Here is a 24,959-nt window from a genome sequence, read left to right as displayed (position 1 = left end):
TGCATAGGTAGAAATAAAACTAACAAGTTTTTAGCCGTTGTCGGGAAATTGTTTCTAGAATTTTTACTAATATTAATACCAAGCAATATAGTCTTACTTCAAAATTTAATTTTCTTGTTTTAATATTAGTTTTTGTTTGCTTGTAGATATCTCTAGTCATTGTATGCAAAGAAGAAACAACTTGAATCTTGTTCCTTTTGATCTTGAGATAGAAAAAACTTTCAGAAGACATCAAAGGGAGAATTTGCAAGTTGCAACTTTAAATTAGACAATGGTTGAAAATAACCACAACAATGGCAATAATGCCATTAATCTAGTTCCTAAAGAAAATAAAGCATTGCGGGATTATGCTGTTCCTTTTTTGCAAGGTTTACACTAAAGCATTAGAAGACCTTCCATCAATGCAAATAATTTCAAAATTAAGCCAGTTTACATTCAGATGATTTAATCTTCAATCTACTTTGGTGGGTTACCTAGTGATGATCTTAATTCTCATGTGGTGCATTTCTTGGAAATTTGCGATACTTTTAAATGTAATGGAGTAATTGATGATGCTATCAGATTAAGACTATTTCCATTTTCTTTAAGGGATAAAGTAAAGAGTTAGCTTAATTCACTGCCTAATGGGTTTATTACTACATGGGAAAACTTGGATCAAAAGTTTCTAGCAAAATTCTTTCTGCCTAACAAGACTACAAAGATGAGGAACGATATAACCTCATTCACAAAATTTGAAGAAGAATCTTTGTATGAAGCTTGGAAGAGATTTAAAGAACTACTGAGAAGATGTCCATATCATGGGATTCTTGATTGGTTGCAGGTTTAGACATTCTACAATGGGCTGGTTGGTTCAATAAAAACCACAATTGATGTTGTTGCTGATGGGGCATTAATGGATAAGAATGCTGCAGATGCTTATAATTTGTTGGAAGAAATGGGCTTTAAAAATTACTAATGGCCTTCAGAAAATTCTAGTCCGAGAAAAGCTATTGGAGCCTATGAAATTGATGCGCTTAGTGCCTTAACTGCACAAGTGGTTGCTTTATCCAAGAAGTTTGACACATTAGGAGGTCATGCTATTCAAAATTTATTTGTAGTCTATGAGATGTGTAGAGATGGTCATTCAAGTGATCAATGTCCATATAATTCTGAATCAGTCCAATTTGTGGGGAATTACAACAAGCAGCAAAGTAATCCATACTCCAATACATATAATCTTGGTTGGAGGAACCACCCCAACTTTTTGTGGAACAACTTAGGGCCTTCAAATCCAAAACCCATCATGCCTCATTGTTTTCAACAACAAGCTAGACCACTAATTCTTGAAAAGAAGTCCCAATTGAAAAAACTTTTCATGCAATGCATATCAAAGACTGATGCTATAATTCAAAGCCAATGAGCCTTTTTAAGAAATCTTGAGACCTAAATGAGATAGCTTGCAAATTCCATCTACAATAGACCCTAAATTACCTTACCAAGAGACACACAAATCAATCCTAAAGGTAACGAACATTGCAAAGCAATCACTTTAAGGAGTGGAAAAGAAATTCAAGGGGTAAATGAAAAAGCAATGGAATCTGTGAAAGAACATGTTGATGAGGAGGAACGAATGTCTGAAAAAGCAATTGAAGTTTAGTAGAAAAAGGATGAGAAAGTTGAAAATCAAAGGACTTATCAAGTCATCTATCCTCCTCCACTTTTTCCCCAAAGGCTCCAAAAGCAAAAGCTTGAAAAGCAATTTCAGAAATTCATCAAGTCTTCAAGAAATTACACATAAATATTCCTTTTGTTGAAGCTTTGGAACAAATGCCAAGCTATGTCAAGTTCTTGAAGGACATCCTTTCCAAAAAGAGAAAATTAGGTGAGTTTGAAACTGTTTCCCTTATAAAAGAATGTAGTGTGATTCTCCAAACTAAACTACCATCCAAACTCAAAGATTTAGGTAGTTTCACAATCCTTTGCACTATTGGTAATTTATTTGTTACAAAAGCTTTGAGTGATTTAGGTACAAGTATAAGTTTAATGCCTTGGTCAATTTTTGAGAAACTTGGTTTGAGGGAATGCAAATTCACTTATGTTACTTTGTAACTGGATGATCGCTCTTATATCTACCCTAAGGGAATTATTGAAGATGTTCTTGTCAAGATAGATAAATTTATTTTTCCAGTTGATTTTATAATTCTTGACATGGAAGAAGATAGGCAAATTCCAATCATCCTTGGGAGGCCATTCTTGGCAATTGCTAGAGCCTTGATTGATGCAGAAAAAGGTGAGCTCACTATGAGATTTTAAGACCAACAAGTAACATTTAATATTTTCAAAGCTTTAAAATTAATTGTGACATCTGAAGACTACTTTCTGTGAGTGTGTTAAGTAGTTTTACAAAAGATATCTTTATAGAAGAATATCCCAATGATTCTCTTAAAGCATGTTTAGTTGCTAATTTCGACAGGGATGATAATGAATTTATTGAATATTCAAATTTGTTAAATGCTCATTCAAGACTTAGAACCAATCATCAATTTGAGTCTTTAGATGTTTTAGCTTCTTTGATGCCTACTTTTAATTCTTCCATTAAAGAACCACCAACTTTGGAACTCAAACCTTTGCCCACACACTTGAGGTATGTTTTTCTTGGAAAATCCTTTACGCTTTCTGTTATTATTTCTGCTTCTCTTATTAACATGTAAGAAGACAAGTTATTGAGGACATTTAGAGAATTCAAGAAAGCAATAGGGTGGACCATAGTTGATATTAAGGGAATTAGCCCTTCATTTACATGCACAAAGTTCTTCTTAAGGAAAATCACAAAGCCACAATTGAATAGCCAAAAAGATTGAACCCCATGATGAAAGTAGTCGAGAAAGATATTATCAAATGGTTGGATGCTAGAATAATTTATCCTATTTCTGATAGCTCATAGGTAAGTCTGGTCCAATATGGTTTTGAAAAAAGAAGGATGACTGTGGTCTCCAATGACAATAATGAGCTTATTCCAACAAGAACTATGACTGGATGGAGAGTTTGCATGGATTATCATAAGCTTAACAAAGCTACAAAGAAAGATCATTTCCCTCTATCATTCATTGATCAAATGTTAGATCGACTAGCTGGTAAGGAATATTATTGTTTTTTAGATGGTTATTCTAGTTATAACCAAATTACTACTGCCCCTGAATGTAAAACTCGACCCTATAAACACATGTAATGATATACATGCACTGAGTAGCATGTTATTACGCTAGGAAAGTTCTTAAGAATAGACGAAACCCGGTATTGTACTTAACGGTACACTTAAGTTGATTTAACCTCGAACTAGTTCAAATAGAAATCGTAGGATGAAATTTAATATTTTACAGTCTAGGAATGACTAAAAATGATTGTTCGGAGTTCGAGGGTTCATTTGGGAAAAAATTGAAAATTTTGATGTTTAGGGGCAAAATCGTCATTTTGCCACCTAAGATAATAATTTAATCATGGAGTGAAATTTTTGACCAAGATTAACTATTTGGAGTATAATTTAATGATAGGAAGTGAAAATTTTCAATTTTGGTAATTTTCGAAACATAGGGGCAAAACGGTAATTTTATCGTCTCGGGGTAAAAACCATAATTTTCTCCACTCAAAACTTGTCAAAATTATAGGATTTATTTATTTTTGGTATGAATAACTATGGTATTCTAAGTGGTGAAAAATTGAAATTTAAAGGACGAAATTTTAAAAACAGGCCAATGGGAAAGTGACACATGACACTTTTTAATGATTTAATATTTTTTTAAAGGAAAGTCAACCCATTTAAACCTCACATCAGGTGATGGCCGGCCATAAGGAGAGAACAAGAGAGAAAATAGAGAGGAAAGGAAGAAAAGAGAAAAACCAAAGGAAAACTAAAAAATTTAAAGGGGAAATTGCGTTTTTTGTCCGTTTACGCGTCTAACGGTAAGATTTTTTGACTTTAGCTTGATTTCTACCTTTCCTATGCCTTTGTTTCCATTTAGCATGCTTGAGGAGAGAGATCAAAAAGTGATACCAAGGGCTGGCCGAATTTCAAGGGGGAGGAATTTGAAATTTTTATGTTTTGATTTTTAGTTAAATTGATAGTTTTAATTAGTTAAATGTGTATAGAAATCAAATTGGGCAAGAAAGCATGAAATTTTCACAATACCCACCCTTGGCCGAATCTTCAATGATGTACAATGATGAAGAACTGATTTTTTTTTCTAAGAGAAATGAAGAGAAAATGATGAAAAATTGTTAAATGTGATAGAAAAACAAAGTGGAAAATTTACCTAGTTAATGTCCCATTTTTGGCCGAATTTTCCAAGGAGAAAAGTGAGCTGATTTTGGTGATTTTAGAGAGTTATTGGCTGATATTTAATGGTTAGAAATGTTGGAGAGAAAATGAGACAATTTAGCTAAAATGGAGTGCGTTAGCAATTTATCGGGTAAAGTACAAAAAATAGGTTAATACAGCGTTTAAGCCATTTTAGGCTATTGCATTTCATACCATGCATTAGTATAGGATTTAAGTCAATTATATAGTGATTTTGCATCAATGTGGTAAATTGTGAAATTTTTGCAATGTGTCTAAGAGGAGAGCCTTTCGGTAAAGGCAAGGAAGTCGTACCCGACGAACAGTGATCGGGGCACCTAGAAAGTATTTAATTTGTCCAAACGGTGAGTAAACGTATTATTATTGTAAATTATCTAGAGTTTATTTTTAAATGCTCTTCATGGATTTTATAAAACGAAAATGAGATTAAAATAGGATTTTTGATAATTTAGAAATAAATGTGACAAATAAATATATTGTCTTGATTTTCTGAAATAAAAAACTTGAGTAATTGGAGGCTGCCAATTGTCTTGAAAAATATATTTTCCTATGAATGGCTTATGATATATGAGTATATGTGGCTATATTTTATAATTGCATTGGAAATTTATGTAAACTGTCTTTTACTATGCAGGCTGGGTAAATAAATAAAAGTCATGTTATACTGTCGAAATTTTATTAAAATTGGTGGGTTTAGTCATTACAGTGACGAGTTTTTGTGGACTGCCTATTAGAGGGGCACGGTAAACCCAGTTATATAGTTACTCCGGTTGTAGAGGCGATGAGGGTAACCCTAGAGTAGTGTTAGAGCTCACTTCACGTCGAACCCCCACGTGAATGTGTAACTCGGCCAACGCCAAGGAACAGCTTGTTTTCAAAACTAACATGTGTTTAACATGTAAATATCTTAACAACCTTGGCGAACTCGGTTAGATGCCTCTGCCAAGGTATCCCCGAGGACTAGTTTTGGCTTGAGCCCTATTTTTAATAAAAGTTATAAGCCTTAACAACTGTTTTGGTAAATTACAAATATTTTATGGTTTAAGAAATAAATTGAAAACCTTATGAAATGGTTGGTAATTTGTTGTTTAAACTTGCCTCCATGTTACTCGCCTTTAGATATTTATGATAATGTCTGTTTACTCATTGGGATTGCAAAATCTCACCCACCTTCTTTCTAAATATTTCAGGCCTATGGTAGCTTGTAGATACCTGGTTTTGTCGAGGATTCCAGTTGACCCCTCTATCACCCAGACATTAGGTTACTATCACCAACACTTGGTGTATTTATGGGCCACTTGTTGTTGTAATTGTTATTGTACATTATAACTTTGTAAATTATTGTATGTATGAATTTATGTTACTTCTAAGTTATAAAAGATTACTTACACGTGTTTCTATAAATATTGTTTTATATAAAAATGCTATATTTTTGTCTTTTGATTTACTTGAGCCGGAAACGACTGAAAATTGTTTAAAACTGATATGTAAGCCTTGCGGGGTTTCGATTGGTATTTCGGGTAATGAGTATCAATCGGGACGCCGCGGTGGTTGTCATGGGCCTGAGGGAGTTTCCGGGTCGTGACACTGAAGATCAAGAAAAGACCACTTTGACATGTCCTTATGGCATCTTTGCTTAGAAGAATGCCATTTGGATTATGTAATGCACCTGCCACTTTTAAGAGATGTATGATGGCCATTTTCACAAACATGGTGGAGTAATGTTTGGATGTATTTATGGATGACTTTTCTGTCTTTGGAAATAATTTTGATGATTGTCTTATAAATCTTGCTAGGGTACTTAAGAGATGTGAGGAAACAAATTTGGTGTTTAATTAGGAGAAATGTCACTTCATGGTGCAAAAAGGTATTGTTCTTGGGCACAAAATCTCTAGTAGCGGCATTGAGGTAGACAAAGCAAAGATTGAAACAATTGAGAAGCTACCACCTCCAATAAATGTCAAAGTTATTAGAAGTTTTCTTGGTCATGCTGGTTTTTATCGAAGATTTATCAAGGACTTTTCAAAAATTTTTAAACCACTTCGCAATTTATTAGAAAAATATGTGCCATTTAAATTTGATAATGACTATCTTGTTACTTTTGACAAATTGAAGAAAAGATTAATTTCTACACCTATCATAACTAGTCCTGATTGGACTCTTTTTTTTGAACTAATGTGTGATGTGAGTGATTATGCGATGGAACCTGTTTTGGGACAAATGAAGGATAAAATCTTTCATTCCATCTATTATGCTAACAAGACTTTGAATGAGGCATGGAAAAATTATACCACAGTAGAAAAGGAGCATTTAGCTGTTATTTTTGCTTTGGAAAAATTTCACTCCTATCTAGTTAGGACAAAGGTGATAGTATACACTAACCATTCAGCTATCAAATATTTGATTGTCAAGAAGGATGCTAAGCTAAGATTGATAAGGTAGGTTCTTTTGCTTCAAAATTTGATCTCGAGATTTATGATAAAAAAGTAACAGAAAATAAAGCGGCAAACAACCTCTCAAGATTGGAGAATGAAGCTAAAAATGAAGATTCAACCTTAATTAAGCAGACTTTCCTTGATGAACAAAATCCTTCAAGTTGTTAAGAAATCGCTGCCTTAGTATGTTGACTTTTTGAATTATATGGTAAGCAATATTATTCCCTCAGATTTTAATTTCCATCAAAAAAAGAAATTTTTACATGATGTTAAATTTTATTTTTAGGATGACCCTTTCTTGTTTAAGTAGTGTAAAGACCAAATTTTTAGAAAATGAATCCTTGAGGAAGAAACTCAAAGTGTGCTTCACCATTGCCATTCTTCGGATTATGAAGGACACTTTGGAGGAACAAGAATTGCTACCAAAGTCCTCCAATCAAATTTATATTGGCCTACATTACTTAAAGATGCTCACAATTTTGTTTTGCATTGTGACAGGTGGCAAAGAGTAGGTAATATCTCAAGGCTCATGAGATACCTCTTAACATCCTTGAGATAGAAATTTTTGATGTGTGGGGTATTGACTTCATAGGTCTGTTCATATCTTCATACAATAATAAATACATCTTGCTTACCATAAATTATGTCTTCAAATGGGTTGAAATGGCAACCTTTCCTCACAATGATTCAAAGGTGGTGATGAATTTCATCAAGAAGAACATTTGCACTCCATTTGGTACTCCAAGGGCAATTATTAGTGATAAAGAGCGTCACTTTTGCAATAAATATTTTGAAGCACTTATGGCAAAATATAGAGTTAAACATTAGGTTGCAATTGCGTACTATCCTCAAACTAGTGGTCAAGCAGAAGTGTCCAATAGAGAAATCAAGAGGACTTTGGAGAAATGGTTTATCCCACAAGAAAAGATTTGGCAAGAAGATTGGATGATGCATTGTGGGCATATTAGACTGCTTGCAAGACCCTAATTAGCATGTCTCCATACAAGTTAGTCTTTGGCAAAGCTCGTCACCTACCGATGGAACTTGAGCATAATGCTTATTGGGCCATGAAGAAATTAAGCTTTGATTTACAAGCAGCAGGTGAGCAAGGTTATTGCAATTAAATGAATTTGATGAATTTTGCCTTTAAGCTTATTAGAATGCCAAACTTTATAAGGAGAAAACAAAACAATGGCATGGTAAGAAGATAGTTGAACGTAGCTTTGAACCGAGCCAATCCATGTTGCTTTATAATTCTCGCTTGAAATTATTTCCTGTGAAACTTAAATCAAAGTGGTCTAGGCCTTTCATTGTCACCAAGGTATTTCCATATGGAGCAATCGAAGTTAGAGAGATAGATGGTCAGAAAATCAAAGTCAATGGACAAAGATTGAAGCATTATTGGGGAGGTGAAATTGATTGCCAAAAGTCCTTAATATACTTGCTTGACATGACCTAGAGTTCAAGTCAGTCTAACCGAAGACTATAAATGAAGCACTTCTTGGGAGGTAACCCAAGTTTCTAAACTTTACTCACTTTAGTATTTCTTTTCTTTAATTTTATTTACAAATTATTTCTTTTGCTTGTTGTTTGATTTTTTCTATTTAATTTATGTTTCATTTTACAGGTTTTTGGATAAAAAAAAGAAAAAAAAAAGAAAGAAAAAACTAAAAACAAATAAATTAAAAAAATCAGAGCTATGGCCCTCAAGTTGAGAGTCGTTGGTTTGAAAGTGGGAAAAATAAGGGCAAAAACAAAAGCTTTGAGAGCCATGGTTTTGGGAATCAAACTGCAAAAGGGGTTAAGACAAAATGTTTCAGCGCCACGACGCTAAACTAAGGGGAAAACATTTTGGAAACAGAATGTTTGAGCACCGCGGAGTTGAAACCCGAAGCATTACGCTTCGGGTGCTAAACAATTGAAAGTTGTGGCCCTCAAAGTGAAGGTCGTGACGTTGGATCGAGGCCCTACCCCAACCCTCTATAAATACATTTTTTGGCTTCAAACAAAAATATTCATCTTCTTTTACAACCGTCCCATCCACACTTTCTCTTACCTTCCTCTTTCTTTTTCATTCAAAAATTTTTGCATATTTTCTTTACTTGGGTTTTGGTTTTCACTTTTTTATCTTGCACTCACTCCTCTTATAAGTTAAGTATTCTTTCTCTCTTCCAAATACTTGGTTTTCAATTATCTTGTGTAGTATGAGAATGTTTCTTGTGTTGACAGCAATGCCATTGTGAAACTCTATGATTTTTACAAATTGAATGAGTTAATTGTGAATGATTGTTAATGGGTTTCAATATTATCTCATGGATTATGTTTGGAATGATGCAAATTTTTGTAATAAGAGAAAAATTCTTATTGCCAATGGGTAGTTTCATACACTTTATATTTGCTACAAATTTAATTGCCTAATGCTTGGTTCGTGTGAATGGTTCATAGTTGATGGGTCTATCCAAGTTTTTGAAAATTTGATTGAGTAAGTGGAATTATGTTTAGGATATTTTGATGCAACTGCAACTCTTGGTAATTTTGGATGAGTGAATTTTCATATAATTTTATTTATTTCTTTTTTATTTTTTATTTTTTGATTGATGAGTATGTGAAATTTTTGCTACTATAATATGGGTCTAGAGTTGTTTGTTGTGAGGAATAGATAAATTCTTGAAGACGGTGGTGTGAGATTGTAAATTTTTAGGATGATGCTATGAGATTGTTGAGTTGGGTTTGTTGAATTGGAAAGTAATGAATTGATTTAGTGTATTTGGAATTTTAATATTTTCATGGTTGTTCACACATCACACATATTGCACATTGGTACTTTGGATTTGTTTTGATTGATTGAATTTCTTTTGCAGGAATGGCACCAAAACGATCCAAACCAAGGTCTAGCGGCACTTTTCATTGATCAAAGTTCGTCTCAGTTGTTGCCTCCGTGAGATATCACACTTCATTGATCAACAAAGTGCCTATTCCTAAACGAGGGCTAAATATCCCTTTCGTCCATTATGAGAACCTTCATCAGATGATCAGAGAATGACGTTGGTAGCTATTTTGAGACCGACTTGAATTTGTTGTTGTGCTAGTGGTAAGGGAGTTTTACACAAATGTGTTTGAGCATGTTGATGGCGTTGCTTTTGTGCATGGCAAACAGTCCCCTTTTCACAGTCAAGCCATCAACGCACTTTTTAGAACTCCCAATATTGAGAATGATGAATATGGGCAATACTTGGGCGATCATCGAGATTTTAATGAAAAGAAAAGTCGTAGTCTAATAGCATCATTGATCACTCCATTTTGCTTTAAGGTGTCACAAATCTCTAGAGAATTTGAAATTGGTTCATCATTAGGTAGACCCTTAAACTGTACTGAAGTTTAGATCATTTGGATGATAGCTGACTTTATTTTAAAGTTATTAGCTTGGATAACCAACATCTGAATGCTCGAATACAGTCTTTGCACTAACAGCGTAGCAAAATCTCTCAAAGATCTATTATACTCCACTAATTTCCCTTGAATTTTCTACTCCCCTTGTTTAGCCATCGATTCGATGTGAGTTGAAGTTTGTAAATTTTCTCTCAGAAGTCTTCGAAAAGTTTTCTTGATTTCTAAATCAAGAAGTAAGATCTCCAAATGTCTTATTCTTCGAATGCAATGACTGAAAATACCTAAAATAAAGAAATAAGACTTGAATTAAGACTAGTTTTGTCAAGTTTGGCTCTATAATATGTTTATTATGTCATTCCTACATAAGAATGCATGTTTGCTTACTTGGGTACCTCGAAAATCATTCAAGGACTGCAATGTACCAAATGGTACAATTAAGTTGAATTAAGCCTCGAACTAGTCCAAATAGAGATTTTAAGATGAAATTAAGAATTTTAAAACCCTAGAATGACTTAAAATGGTTATTTGGAGTTCGAGGACCGATTTGGAGTCAAATTGAAATTTTCATGACCTAGGGGCAAAATGGTCATTTTGCCACCCGAGGTTAAGATGTGAGTGTTGGATGAAATTTTTAACGAAGATTAATCATTTGGAGTTTAATTTGAGTTTGAGAAGTGAAGAATTTTAATTTCGACGTTTTTTCAAGGATAAGGGCAAAATAGTCATTTTGCCACCTTAGAGGCAAAATTGTAATTTTACACCACCCAACACTTGTCATGCCCATGGATTTCAGCCATTAGCATTTTATGTCATGGATAATTGAAGGATTTTATGTGGTGGTGGAAGAAAGCTTAATTATTAAGTTTTTAAACATGGACCAATAACATGGTGACAAGTGTCAAGCTTGGATTATTTTATTATTTGGCTTTAAAAATCAGCCCATAACCTTCCCAACTCATTTATCTTGGTTGGCCAATGAGAGAAAAAGAGAAAAAAGGAAGAACAAAAACCTTAGAGAGAAAAATTCAAAGGGAAATTGTTGATTTTCAAGGAATCAAGCCATTAAAGGTAAAATTTCTTAATTCTAGCTTGTGATCTACCTTTCCTATGCATTATTTGCATTTTTCATGGTTGAATCACAAGATATCATGAAGGATAGTGTGCTGATCAAACCTTAGGAGAGAGAATTTGATGATGAATTTAGTTAGAAAACATGTTATTCTAGTGTTTTTAGTTGTTTGGTGATGTGTAGTATGAAAAGCAAGCAAGAAAAATTCATGTTCTTACATCACCTTCATTGGTCGAATATTCCATGTGGAATATTGATGATGAATTTGATTGAATTTCAAGTGATTTGATTAGGAATGAATGATTTATGGTGTGAGAATCAAGCATGAAAAATTATATTGTTAGTGCACTCACCATGGTTGAATTTTTCAAGAGAAAATGTGAGGATGATTTTGCCACATTTCAAGTTATTTAAATTATGTTTAATGATTTGGAGTATTAGGAGAGAAATAGAATTGTTTGGAGTTGAATTGGAAGTATTGGCCAATTAATTGGGTGATAGATCGAATTAGGCCAATACCATTTTATTTAGGTACATAATTGAATTTATATTGAACATCGTATTTAGATAGTTACCCGAGTATTTCACATCCCATTTCATGCATTAGTATAGAGCCTGAATTGGTTTTACAACGGTTTAGCACAAATGTAGCAAATTGCTTATTGTGCATTATATCACGACCCGGAACTCCCATCGAGCCCGTGACAACCGCCGCGAAGCCTCGACAGACATTCTTCCCCCGAATGCCTTTCGAGACCTCGCAAGGCTTTCGTACCAGTTTTTTCATTTCTCTCTCTTTTTTTCTTTTCTTTTTTTTGAAAAATAAAATAAAATAAAAATATTAATTAAAATAATCTATTTTAATGTAAAACAATATATATATATATATATATTTGAAACATCAAAAATTAATTTTATGCACATAAAAACAAAATAAATCTATACATACTGTAATATAGAAAATTGGAGTATGTAATTTAAATTACAATGACACGTGAGCCCCCAAATAACTGAGAAGGTTTAAGTCTATAACCTTGCTTTGTAGGATGCAACTCCGAAATTTACTTCTCGATGCAATTGACAGTCTATTGCTTATTCTGAGCCTGAAAAATGTATAGGAAGAAGGGGTGAGATTATAAAATCTCAGTGAGTAGACAGACATCATCAAAATAATCTAAAGCCGAGTAATAGGAGACAATTAAAATAATTCATCCCAACCCATATAAATAATTGGATTTCATCTAATTACTCAACATGGCTTATGCACTTTTCAAAAACTTGGCCCTTGCCAAAAATCCATTCTCGGGGATACCTCGCGAAAGCATCTTACCGAGACCGCCAAGGCTGTTTATTGTCACAAATACAAACACATTTCACCTCTGACAACACAGCCATTCCTTGGCGTTGGCTGAGTCCCACTTTCACGTGGTGGCCAGCGTGAAGTGTACTCAAATCCTACCTCGGGAGTTATCCTACGCGCCTCTCCAATCGAGGTAAGCTCAATAATTAGGAACCGTGCCCCTCTAATTAGGCTGGCCCACGGAACCCCCGTCACTGCAGTGCCCACTTTATAATCCACCAACCAATAAAATCACAATAGTATGACATGGCTCACTTAACACATTCAAGGCAAATCAAAGCAGTTCACATATTCTTTAAATCATAAAAATAACCAGTCATACCCACATTTATCATAAGCCATTTAATGTAAAATCATGGATAAACAACACAATCATAGTATAGGTCTCCAATTACTCTATTTTTGAAATCATTATTAAATTTTCAAAAATTTTATAAAATTATTTTATAAAATCTCATTTTCCCATAAAACACAATAATTTTCCAATTAAACCATTTTTTCATAAAATCACACAATCAAATAAATCTACTCTAGATAATTAAGACGATAGTAAGTTTACTCACTGTACTAGGAGTAGATATACTCTTATTCTCAGTCCTCGGGTGTAGTCTTTTACCCGTATCAGATAGCTCACCACCTATCCACAATACATGACACAAAAAATTCAATAATTTGTGTCAAATCAATATATATTATTTCAGGCTCTTATCCATGCGTATGCACTAGATAGGGTGTGAAATGTTTGGACAATCGCTTAATCATAGTGTCCGATCTAACTCGCCTATACACAGTGTAAATTTCTAAAATCTTCAATTCAACTCCAAGTCCATCCATTTCAATTTCAATTATCCAATTATATCCACAATACCTCAATGACTGTGAATGTGGTCCAATTTATCAGTTCGGATCATAAATTACACTTTTATCCCTAATGGGTAAAAATTTCAATTTTTTGAACCAAAAATTTCCATTAAATTTTCAACCTCATAATTCATCATTTTTCCATCTAATTCTCTTAAAATAAAGTCAACCTCATCCTCACACACCATTGGCTGGATTCGGGCTAGAGAAATTCATGGAGAAAATGAATATTTTTCTTATTGTTTTACTCATAAACATGCTAAACTAACACTAAACACTAACATAGTTCAAAATCAAATTAATCTAACAACTTTCTCTCTGTAAACCCATATGATCAGATTTGAATCCATCATCAAAACACATAATTTAACCATAGAAAATAAGGAGAAATGCATGAAAATGATAAATCTCAAGCTAAGCTTGAAAAATCATACCTTTAAACACTTGATTCCTTGAAAAATCACACTTTTTCTTTGAATTTTCTCACTCTAGGGTTTGTTCTTATTTCTCTCTCTCCTGCTGGTTTTGGCTGACCCTCCAAATGAAGAATTCTGGAACTTTCAAGCCTTTTAATAGGCTTAATAAAATATTATTATTTTATTTACCTTTTGAATTTTATTTTTTTCTAGCCATCTTTTTGACTTTCTTTTTCTACCACTCAATCCTCTCCACTTATCCATGTCTTCCATGAAATTTCTAGACTTTTTCAAAGTTTTGGTGGAGCAAATTTTTAAAAATTACACTTTTGCCCCCGTAAAGTGAAAAATTACGTTTTTACCCCAAAAACTGAAAAATTGCCCATAGACATATTTTTCGTCCCTTATACTCATATCATTCTCCAATTTGTCAAATGTGATCTAAATTCTCTCAAAATCTCAAAATTTATCCGTGGGTGGAAAAATTACGATTTTGCCCCTAGATACTGAAAATTTTGATTTGACTCCGAATTGATCCTCGAACTCCGAATTACCATTTTGAGTCATCCTTGAACTGTGAAACTCTTAATTTCACCTTAAAATTTCTATTTGAACTAGTTTGAGGCTTAATCGACTCAATAGTACCATTAGGGCAATATCATCTTTTAACGATTTTTCAAACTTCTTAAATATACAAACATTCCATTGAGCATGTGAATGACATTATAATTATTTTACAAAGCAGGGTTTGACACATTATGTTTAGGTGGTGAGCATTCTAGCAAGAGTAAAGAGGTAGTATCCGAGGATCAAGAATCAGAGTATCCCGAATTCGATTCCCATTACAGTGAGTAACCTTATTATCATCTTAATTATCTAAAGTATGTTTTTATCCGATTTTGTAATTTTATGAAAAATGTGTTTAAATGAGATGATTTTATAAATTGTTTTGAAATTTAATGATGACTTGAAAATGAAGTAATTGAAGACTACTTACTGTATTGTAAATTATGTTTTGAATTGAATGGCTTATGATAATGTGGGCATGAATGGCTGGATGGGTATTTGTGTTGAAAATGTATAAACTGTTGTTTGCCTTGATAGGCTGGATAATGATAAAATTGCCATGTCATGCTGTTGAATTTTTATTGAATTGGTGGGTTATAGATTGGTCAATGCAGTGGCGGGTTTTGTAGACCAACCTTTTTGAGGGGCACGAAATCCGGGTATATTCTTACCTTGGTTGAGGAGGTGAGTAGGGTAACTCCTGAGGTAAAACTTTAGAGTTCACTTCACACCAAACCACCACTTGAGGGTGAACTCAGCCAACACCAAGGAACGACTATGTTTTCAAAATAAAAATATGATTTATGCTTACATGACTTTTTAACAGCCTTGACGGATTCGGTTGGGATAACCCTAGGCCAAGGTGTCCCTGACAACCGAGTATGAGAATGATTTTGGCACGAGCCAAGCTTTTTAGAAAATCATAAGCCTCGTTGTTTATTTGGGTGAAATGAATCTATTTTATCTTATTAAAATGAGATCGAAATGATGTGAATCATTTTTATGCTAATCTATTTTATCTGTCTCCATTTACTCAGCTTTAGCTATTTTAGATAATATTTGTTTACTCACTGGGATTATATAATCTCACCACCCTCCTTTCCACCCATTTCAAGCTCAAGATAGTCGGTAGATAGCTCATTTCGTTGAGGGCTACAGTTGGACTTACATCCTCAAAAACTATAAGTTCACAGCCTTCATTACTTTTAGTCATTCGGGGGCCCACATGTCATTGTTAAATGTTTTGAATACCTGGCTGCGTGTGCTACTGTATGTAGGAATTTATTTTACTTTTACGTTGTAAAAATTATTTACGTAGCGTTCTATAAAAATTGTTTTATGAAAAATTAGAATATTTTATTCCATTAGCTATAATTTCACTTTAAATGAATGTTTTAGATATCTAAACTTATTTTCGGTTATGAAATGTGTAAATTTCTCTCATAAACTACATTTGAGCTAGTTTCAATTTTTTTGGAAAAAATGACCAAAATACCCTTGTGTAGTTGAAACTTCTCTTTGATTGTTTTTTAATTGAAATTAGTTCATATCACTTTGAAACATAATTTTAGTAACTAATACTGACAGGGGAAGCGAGAAAACTGATGTTAAGCCTTGCGAGGTTTCAATTGGCATTCTTGGTAATGAATGTCTATCGGGACATCGCGACCACTGTCACGGGCTCGATGGGAGTTTCGGGTTGTGACAAGTTTGCTTGGTATTAATATTAATAAAAAAGGGAAAAACAATTCCTTGGCAATGCCACTAAAAACTTATTGTTGATTTTACCACGCAAGTGCACATATCATAACAAGTAATATAAAGGTAAATAGGATGTCAAATCCCACAGGGAATTGCACCAACTTAAGCTAAGTACTAAAATTATGGCAAACGAATTTTATCGAAGTATTCAAAATTAAAAGATTGATTAAAAATTAAATTAAACTGACAAATTAAAACTAATAGTTGAAAGGCAAAAATTAGAACTACAACAGTCTAGCCTTTTTCAACAAGATTTACACCTCAATTTGATCTGAATTGGGCAAGATAGTAAGCATGAAAGTTGTATCCTTATCGCTTAGCTTTCCAGTGGATCAAGAGTTAAGTCAATTAGATTTCTTTAGCGCAAGTTATGCCTGAAATACTATAGCATATACGAACGAAGCCATCACCATACTTGCATGGATTCTCATCAACTAAGGTCTTTTCATCAAATTTCTTACAAAAACAATAAAAGAGATCAACAATAACTAAACTTAAAGTAATTTAAAGTAAAATAACATAAAATTAAACTAAACTAACCAACATGTGTTGAACTAAATTAAGAAAAATAACTAAAATACTTAAATTTTGAACCTAAAATCTCAAAAACTTAGCTACTTAAGCCCACAAAATATGACAAAATAACTCTATATAATAAAGTTTTTAAGAAGCTTGACAAGCAATTTCAAGGATTTATTGAGGTATTTAAAAAGCTTTATATTAATATTCCTTTTGCTGAAGCTTTGAAAAATATGCTCATTCATGTGAAGTTTTTGAAAGACATCTTCAATAAAAAGAGGAAAGTAGGTGAGTTTGAGACTGTTGCACTTACTAAGGAGTGTAGTGCCAAAATTCAAAATAAGCTTCCACCAAAGCTTAAAGATCTAGGTAGTTTTACTATTTTGTGTACCATCGATACTTTATGTTTTGCTAAAGCTTATGTGATTTGGGTGCAAATATAAATTTGATGTCACTGTCAATTAATCAACAACTTGGTTTGGGGGAGATTAAGCCTATTTCTGCAACTTCACAACTTGTTGATCGATACCTCAGTTATCCAAATGGAATAGTGGAAGATGTTTTGGTAAAAGTTTGTAAATTTATTTTTCTAGTAGATTTTATTGTGCTTAATAGGAGGAAGGTCATGAAATATCGATCATTCTTACAAGACCATTTTTAGTTACTGGTAGTGCTCTTATTGATGTTGAAAAAGATGAACTTACCTTAAGGGTTCAAGACTAGGAGTTAAGTTTTAATATTTTTAGAGCTTTAAAATGTCCAAAAGATTCTAATGAGCGTTTTGCAGTTAATGTGGTGAATAATGTTAGCAATGATATGTTAATGGAAAATTATTCTAATGATCCACTTGAGGCCTTCTTGATTTCTACTTGTGAAAGTGATGATGATAGAGTTCTTGAATATGCAAAATTGTTGGATGTTCCATCACACCTCCCAAAACCTCAATTTGAGTCTTTACAATTACCAACTTCTTCAACTTCACCAGCCAAGCCTTCCATTAAAGAATCACCCACATTTGAGCCTAAGCCATTACATTTTCATCTACGGTATGCTTTTTGGGGAAACTTATCTGCTTTGGTAGTTGTTATTTCTTTTTCTTTTACTAACACGTCAGAAGGCAAGCTCCTTCATGTGCTCAGAGAGTTTAAGAAAGCCATAGGGTGGACCATTACTAACATCAAGGGAATTAATCCATCTATTTGCATGCATAAGATCCTTCTTGAAGACAACCACAAGGCAACCATTGAGCATCAACGTAGGCTAAATCCAATCATGAAATAAGTGGTTAAAAAAAATATTATCAAACGGCTAGATGCTGATATAGTATATATGATTTCAGATAGTACATGGGTATTTCCAGTCCAATGTGCACCAAAGAAATGAGGTATGACTGTAGTTTCCAATGAAAATAATGAGTTAATTCCCACTAAAAATGTGACTAGTTGGGTAGTATGTATGGATTTTCGAAAGCTCAATAAGGCTACTAGGAAAGGCCACTTTCCTCTCCTTTTTATTGATCAAATGCTTGATAGATTAGCTAGTAAGGAATTTTACTACTTTTTGGATTGTTATTCTAGGTATAACCAAATTGCTATAGCTCTTAAAGATCAACAGAAAAATGCTTTCACTTGTCCTTTTGGAACTTTTGTTTTTAGGAGAATGCCTTTTGGACTTTGTAATGCACTTACGACTTTTCAAAGATGTATGATGTCAATTTTTTTGACATAAGGAAAAATATCTTGAGGTATTTATGGATGATTTTTCTATTTTGGTGATAGTTTTGACAATTGTCTTTTTAATCTTTTTAGAGTCCTTAAAAGATAAGAAGAAACAAACTTGGTGCTGAATTGGGAAAAATTCATGGTGCAAGAAGGCATTGTTCTTGAACACAGAGTTTTTAGTAGAGGAATTGAAGTTGACAAGGCCAAGGTTGAGATAATCAAGAAACTTCCACTTCCAACATCAGTGAATGGCTTTGGGAGTTTTCTTGGCCATGCTAGTTTTTATTGACGTTTCATTAAAGACTTCTCAAAAATTTTCAAGCCACTTTGCAATGTTTTGGAGAAAGAAACACCTTTCCTCTTTGATGATGCATGTCTTAAAACATTCTTAGAGCTGAAAAAAAAGATTAGTTTATGTACTTATTATCACAGCCCTAGATTGGAATCTTCTTTATGAACTTATGTGTGATGCTAGTCTTTATGTGGTTGAAGCAATCCTCGCCCAACAAAAGGAGAAGATTTTTCATCCAATTTATTATGCCAAGAAAACATTGAACGATGCCCAATTAAATTACACCATCGCTGAAAAAAAGTTGCTTGCTATTATGTTTGCCTTTGACAAATTTTGCTCATATCTTATGGGCACAAAAGTTATTGCATAAAGTGACTATTTTTCCATTCGGTATCTGTGAGAAAAAAAATGCCAAGCCACAATTGATAAGGTGGGTACTTTTGCTACAAGAGTTTGGTTTCGAAATTCAAGACAAAAAATATAAAGAAAATCAAGTGGCAGATCACCTTTCTAGATTGGATAATGAGGCATAAACTGGAAATAAAGTTATGATAAATGAAACTTTTCTAGATGAGCAGTTATTTCATGTCAACGAGTAGAAAATTTTGTCACGGTATGCTATTTTTGTGAACTACATTATGAGTAATCTTTTCCCTCCCAACTTGAACTCTTAACAGAAGAAAAAATTCTAGCATGATGTCAAAAGTTATGTTTAGGATAAGCTTTTCTTGTTTAAGCAATGTAGGGATTGAATTCTTAGAAGGTGTGTTCTAGAGGAAGAATTTGATAAAAAACTACATCATTGAGGTCAAAGAACTATTGCCAAGGTTCTTCAATTAGATTTTTATTGGCCTACTATTTTTAAACATGCTCATTCTTTTGTTGTAAAGTGTGATAGATGTCAATGGGTTGGCAATATCTCACAAAGACACGAGATGCTTCTCAACAACATTCTAAAGGTAAAGATTTTTTATGTTTTGGGAATTGACTTCATGGGTCCATTTATTCCTTCATACAATAATCAATATATCTTAGTTGCTATTGATTACATGTCTAATGGCTTGAAGTTACAGCATTCCAGACTACTGACTCTAAAGTTGTGATGAACTTCTTGAAAAAGAATATCTTCACTCATTTTGTTACACCTAGAGATATCATCATTGATGAAAGATCTCACTTTTACAACAAGTATTTTGAAGCACTATTTGCTAATTGTTGAGTTAAACATAATATTGCCACAGCATATCACCCACAAACAAGTGGCCAGGTTGAAGTTTCAAATAAAAAAATTAAGAGAATTTTGGAGAAAACTATGTGTCCATCTAAAAATGATTGGTCTAAGAGGTTGGATGATGCATTATGGGCTTATAGAACTATGTTCAAAACTCTAATTGGGATGTCTCCATTTAGATTGATTTTCAGCAAAGCTTGCCATCTTTTGATTAAACTTGAGCATAAAGCATATTGGACCATTTAGAAATTGAACTTTGATCTCTAAGCTATTGTAGAGAAGTGTCTCTTGCAACTCAATGAGATGGATGAGTTTCGACTTCAAGCTTATGAAAGTGCAAATATCTACAATGAGAAAACTAAAAGATGGCATGACAAGAAAATCATTAAGTGTAGTTTTCAACCAAGCCAACATGTTCTCCTTTATAACTCTCAATTAAGATTTTCTTCTGGCAAGCTAAAGTCTAGATGGTCAGTACCTTTCGTTGTTACGAAAGTATTCCCCCATGTAGCAGTGGAATTGTCGAAAGAAAATAGGACATTTAAAGTGAATGGTCAGCGTCTCGAGCACTATTAGGGAGGTGAAATCAAACGCCAAAAATACTCAATTTCACTCATCAATGCCAATTGAGTTAGAAAAAGTCAAGCCAAAGATTATAAATCAAGCGCTTCTTAGGAAGCAACCCAAGGGTTCTAAACTCAATTTATTTTTATTTTATTTATTTATTTATTTTACTAATTTTAATTTTTACTTTTTTTGGAGGTGTAAAAAAAAAAGTAGCACCGTGACACCATGCCAATGAAAAAATAACCGCAAAGGCACCACAGTGCTTACCTACTAGCGTTACAGCATCATGAAAACACCAGAAATTCCACCCCACCCCAACCGGAGACAAGGGTGCCATGGCATCCAATGGCCCAACAGTTCTATACACCCTTCTTTTTCTTATTTAAACTTTTATTTTCCCCATCAGCCACCAAAAACAAAATCAAACTCTCTCTCTCTCTCTTTAGTCATCCACATCCACAAAACTCTTTCTCTCTTTAAAATCTCCATACACACTCAAACTCTCTTAATTTCATGCCTTTAAAACCCATCATAATAATTAAACTTCATCAAATGCTTCAACAAACAATTGGGTTGCATCAATTCTCAAATCTTCTTTTTCTTGAAATTTATCATCAAATTTGAGGAATTTTTGGATGTTCTTGATATTATTGGTTTCTTGGTAGTTTTTTATCAATTTTTTTTAGATATTTATGCTTAGAAAATAATGGGTTTCTAGGAATTATTGAGAATTTTAAGTTGGGTAGGTAGAATTTAAATTTAATTGTGGATTTGATTAGTGGGTAATTTAATTAACTTCTTCATTAGATATTATTAATTGTTAAAATTTAGTCATACATTGAAAAGCTAAATTATTCTTACTTATGATTTTGTGAAAATAGTTAAGAGATATTGGGTATTGGAAAATTATTGTTTGGCTTTTTTGGGGTTTCTTTGCTTTGGTTTTGGTTAAGTAAATTGCAGGAAATTTAATCATTGCACCAAAGAAAGCAAGGGCTAGTGCAAGTAGTTCCTTTGATAAAACAAAATTTATGTTTGTGGATACTATTGCCAAACATGATAGTTCCCTCATAAATAAGGTTCTGATTCAAGAAGAAGGTCTTGATGTTACTTTAATCTGACACCTCGGAATTCAAGCCCATATTGAAGAAAGAAATTGGCAAAAATTATGTTCTTAATTAGAGGTGGCCGTTATCTAGTTTTAAGAAAATTTTATGCTAATTGTCCCAAATATACTAATGTTGTTGTTTTTGTGCGAGGTAAACAAGTGTCATTCCATAGCCAAGCTATCAATGCTTTCTATGAAGTTCTAGATATTGAGAACAATGGCTATGGGCAATATCTGGTAGAGCATCAAGGCTGGAACGAAATTATTTTGGCACTTTGTGAAGAGGATGCCTAATGGAAAATATCGAAGGATGAATTGATATCTTTCAAGCGTAGTGTCATGAAGCAAATGTCAAAGGTGTGGTGGTATTTTATGGCATCAAAGATGCTTTTGTGTTTACACGTTAGTAATGTTACAAGGAATAGGGCAGTTTTTATTAATGCCATAGTGACGAAGAAATCCATCAACATTGGCCAAGCAATCAACCATACCATGATGCATACAGCCATCACCAAAAGAAATGGTTTATGTTTTCCTTCATTGATCCCTGCTTTGTGTGGAAGAGCCGACATACAATGGAATCCAAGTGAAGAATTACTACATCCAAACGTTCATATTGATGTGGGGCTTATTTACCAATATTCTCAACCCTCAACTAATGGTAGCTCTTCTTCGGCACCACGTCCTCAAACTCTTCAACCTAAAGCCAAGGCTTTAATATCACCTCAACGAATTGAATAGCTAGAGCTTCGATTTATATAACAAGCCTCATACCAAGTTCGATGCAATCAACAAATGGAGTAGATGCTTAGAGCCTATGGTACCATTATGGGGATGGACATGAAACCTTTCCCACTTTACTGAATCCTCTCACGAGCTTGGGCGACATAGAGGAAGATGAAGGTAAAGAAGAGGAGTATCCAACTACCAGGGGAGCATTCCTTCACCTTTTCTTTATCTGTTTCTAACATTGAGGACAATTTTAAATTTAAGTTTGGGGGAGAATTTTTTTTTCTAGAAGTTGATTTTTCTATGAAAGTTGAGACTTTAATTATTTATTTGCATGCATGTCTTAGGTTAGTTTATCATTTACTTTTCATTATGCTTGTTAGAAGTTTTTAGGATAAAGTAAGTTGTGCCAAATTTTTCAATGATTTTCTTATCTAATGATGAAAACTTAGATGTCTTGTTTCTTTAGCTTTTGGTAAATAAAGATATTATTTAGTTTATGATAAATTCTTTTATTGAGTATCATTGTTAGAATGTGATTCTCACATTTTAAGCATTTTGTCTTTTATTTTGAAATATTGTGCATATTTAGAGAATATTTATATTTATATGAATTTTGGATTATGTCATGAATTTTAGAATTTACTTGATTCTATCTTGAGGCAAAATCTTAGGCAATATTTAGTTAAGGAGATGACTTAGGCCATCTTTGGACCGTTTGAGCCTTTCAAGCTAACCTTGTTAAATTTTATCCCTAGTATACCCCTTTATGCCTAATTTTTCCTTTTCTTTGTTTAAACACCTAATTATTTAGCCTAGTCTTATTTTAAATAAATTTTAATTAGGCATCCCTCACTCCTAAGTATGTAAATCATTTTAGGAAGTGTTATAAGCTAAATGTTGAATAAGATAGAAGGTGAAATTGATGAAAAAGTTCAAAAATATGCTTAGTGTTCACCTCACCATCAACATACAAAATAATAAGTTTGAGGAGTAAAATTGTGATGAAAAAAAAAAAGAAACAAAAATAAAGTGTTGAACAAAAAGAAAAGTTCAAAGTTGAAGAAATGGTGTATTTGGAGATTATAAATAAAGCTCTACATAAGTCTTAGAATGATTATGTGCTTAGGATGAATTAAACCTTATTATTGTCCTTCATCCCACCTTGACCTTAGCCTTACATTACAAGCTTAATAAAGACCTAATGATCCTTAACTCAATATTAGTCTACATTAGTGGAGAAAGAGATGAAAAGCGAACTTATGGAGTTCAAGTTCTAATTTGAATTTTGCATTGGCATAAACTTATCTGGATTGGATGATATTCTTTGTAAAAGATTGCTCATAGACACGAAAACCCTTTTGAGAATGAGCTTGATTTGAATTGAAACATGAACTTGAATGATGCTTATATTTTGCCTTGAATTAGAGATTTATAGATATACTTTTAAGGAAATTATGCAAATCATTGATTTGGTGCTACTTGTTTCCAATTAATTTGCTTATTTATGATTGCTTTCATCATTTAAATTGCTTTCGTTTTTGTTTAGTTTCTTTTAGGTTTTGCTCAAGGAGTAGGGAAATCTTAAGTTTAGAAGTGTGATAACTCTATTTGATAGAGTTATTTGATCACAATTTTGGGTGTATTTTGTCTAAGTTCTTGAGATTAGTTTAAGTATTAGTTATTTTTAGTCACTTATTTTCTTTTAGTAAATTATATTAGGTTCAATTGCTTTAAGTTATTTTATGATATTTTGCTTTAAGTTTAGTTCTTATTTAAGTTAGTAGGTTGCTTTATAAGTGTGCTATGAAAAGTGTGATATTTTGTGAAGAAGAATGCATTCATGGTGCGGACTTCCACTGCACATGTTCCAGTATTTCAAGCATATCTTCCATTAAAAAAGTTCAATTAACATGATTCATGAACCATTGGAAAATTAAGAGGTAGGACTACAACTTTCATGTTTACCACCTTACCTAGTTCATCCTCAAAAAGTGAGAAAATTGCATCACAAGTTGAAGTAGTGCAAGAAAACCTAGAAATTCAAGTAAAAGCATAGAGCGTTGTGGCAACCCGACAAGGGATGTACGCTTTGAATGGATAAAAGACTCAATGTCATGGCCACCAAGGAGGCAGCATTGCAATGACTAAAAGGAAAAGCTGAAAAAACAAAGAGATCGTCAACACAGCATCACGGCGCCCAATGAGAGAAGGCTGCAGTGCTTGCATGTCAAAGAGAGGAGTTTTCATTCATTTGGACTTCTATTTCTATACAAATTTGAGCTCTATTTAACCCCTATTTTAGAAGCATGTTTTAAGGAGAATTAAGCAAGATTTTTTTGAAGGAAAAAAAAGGCATTCAAGCTAGCAATAAAGCAAGAAAAACAAGAAAGATTGCAGATTGAAGACTTGACAAATCTTAGAGTTCTTTCTTTTTTTTTTTTGTTATCTTTATACTTTTTTTTGTTTAATTTTGACAGTTAAACTTTTTTGGATGATGTTTTTAGTAGTTATTGTCACGACCCTGTCCTGAGCTGTGACCGACACGAGAACTTAATGGAGGTAATCCACCAAGCCCACGTAAGCTTCATACATTGTCA

The 24,959-nt window shown here is 33.2% G+C and overlaps 1 pseudogene; it reads right to left on the bottom strand.

Moving 5' to 3' along the window:
- Nucleotides 1-714: 714 nt before the first annotated feature.
- LOC148761191 (small nucleolar RNA R71) lies at nt 715-804 on the bottom strand (annotated as a pseudogene).
- Between the last annotated feature and the right edge of the window lie 24,155 nt (nt 805-24,959).

The sequence above is a fragment of the Theobroma cacao genome, chromosome 8, assembly GCF_053813885.1.
Source record: "Theobroma cacao isolate CCN51 chromosome 8, ASM5381388v1, whole genome shotgun sequence".
In the NCBI taxonomy this organism is placed as follows: Eukaryota; Viridiplantae; Streptophyta; class Magnoliopsida; order Malvales; family Malvaceae; genus Theobroma; species Theobroma cacao.
Note: the sequence above shows the minus strand (reverse complement) of the source record. Positions and strands in the feature narration are given on the sequence as shown.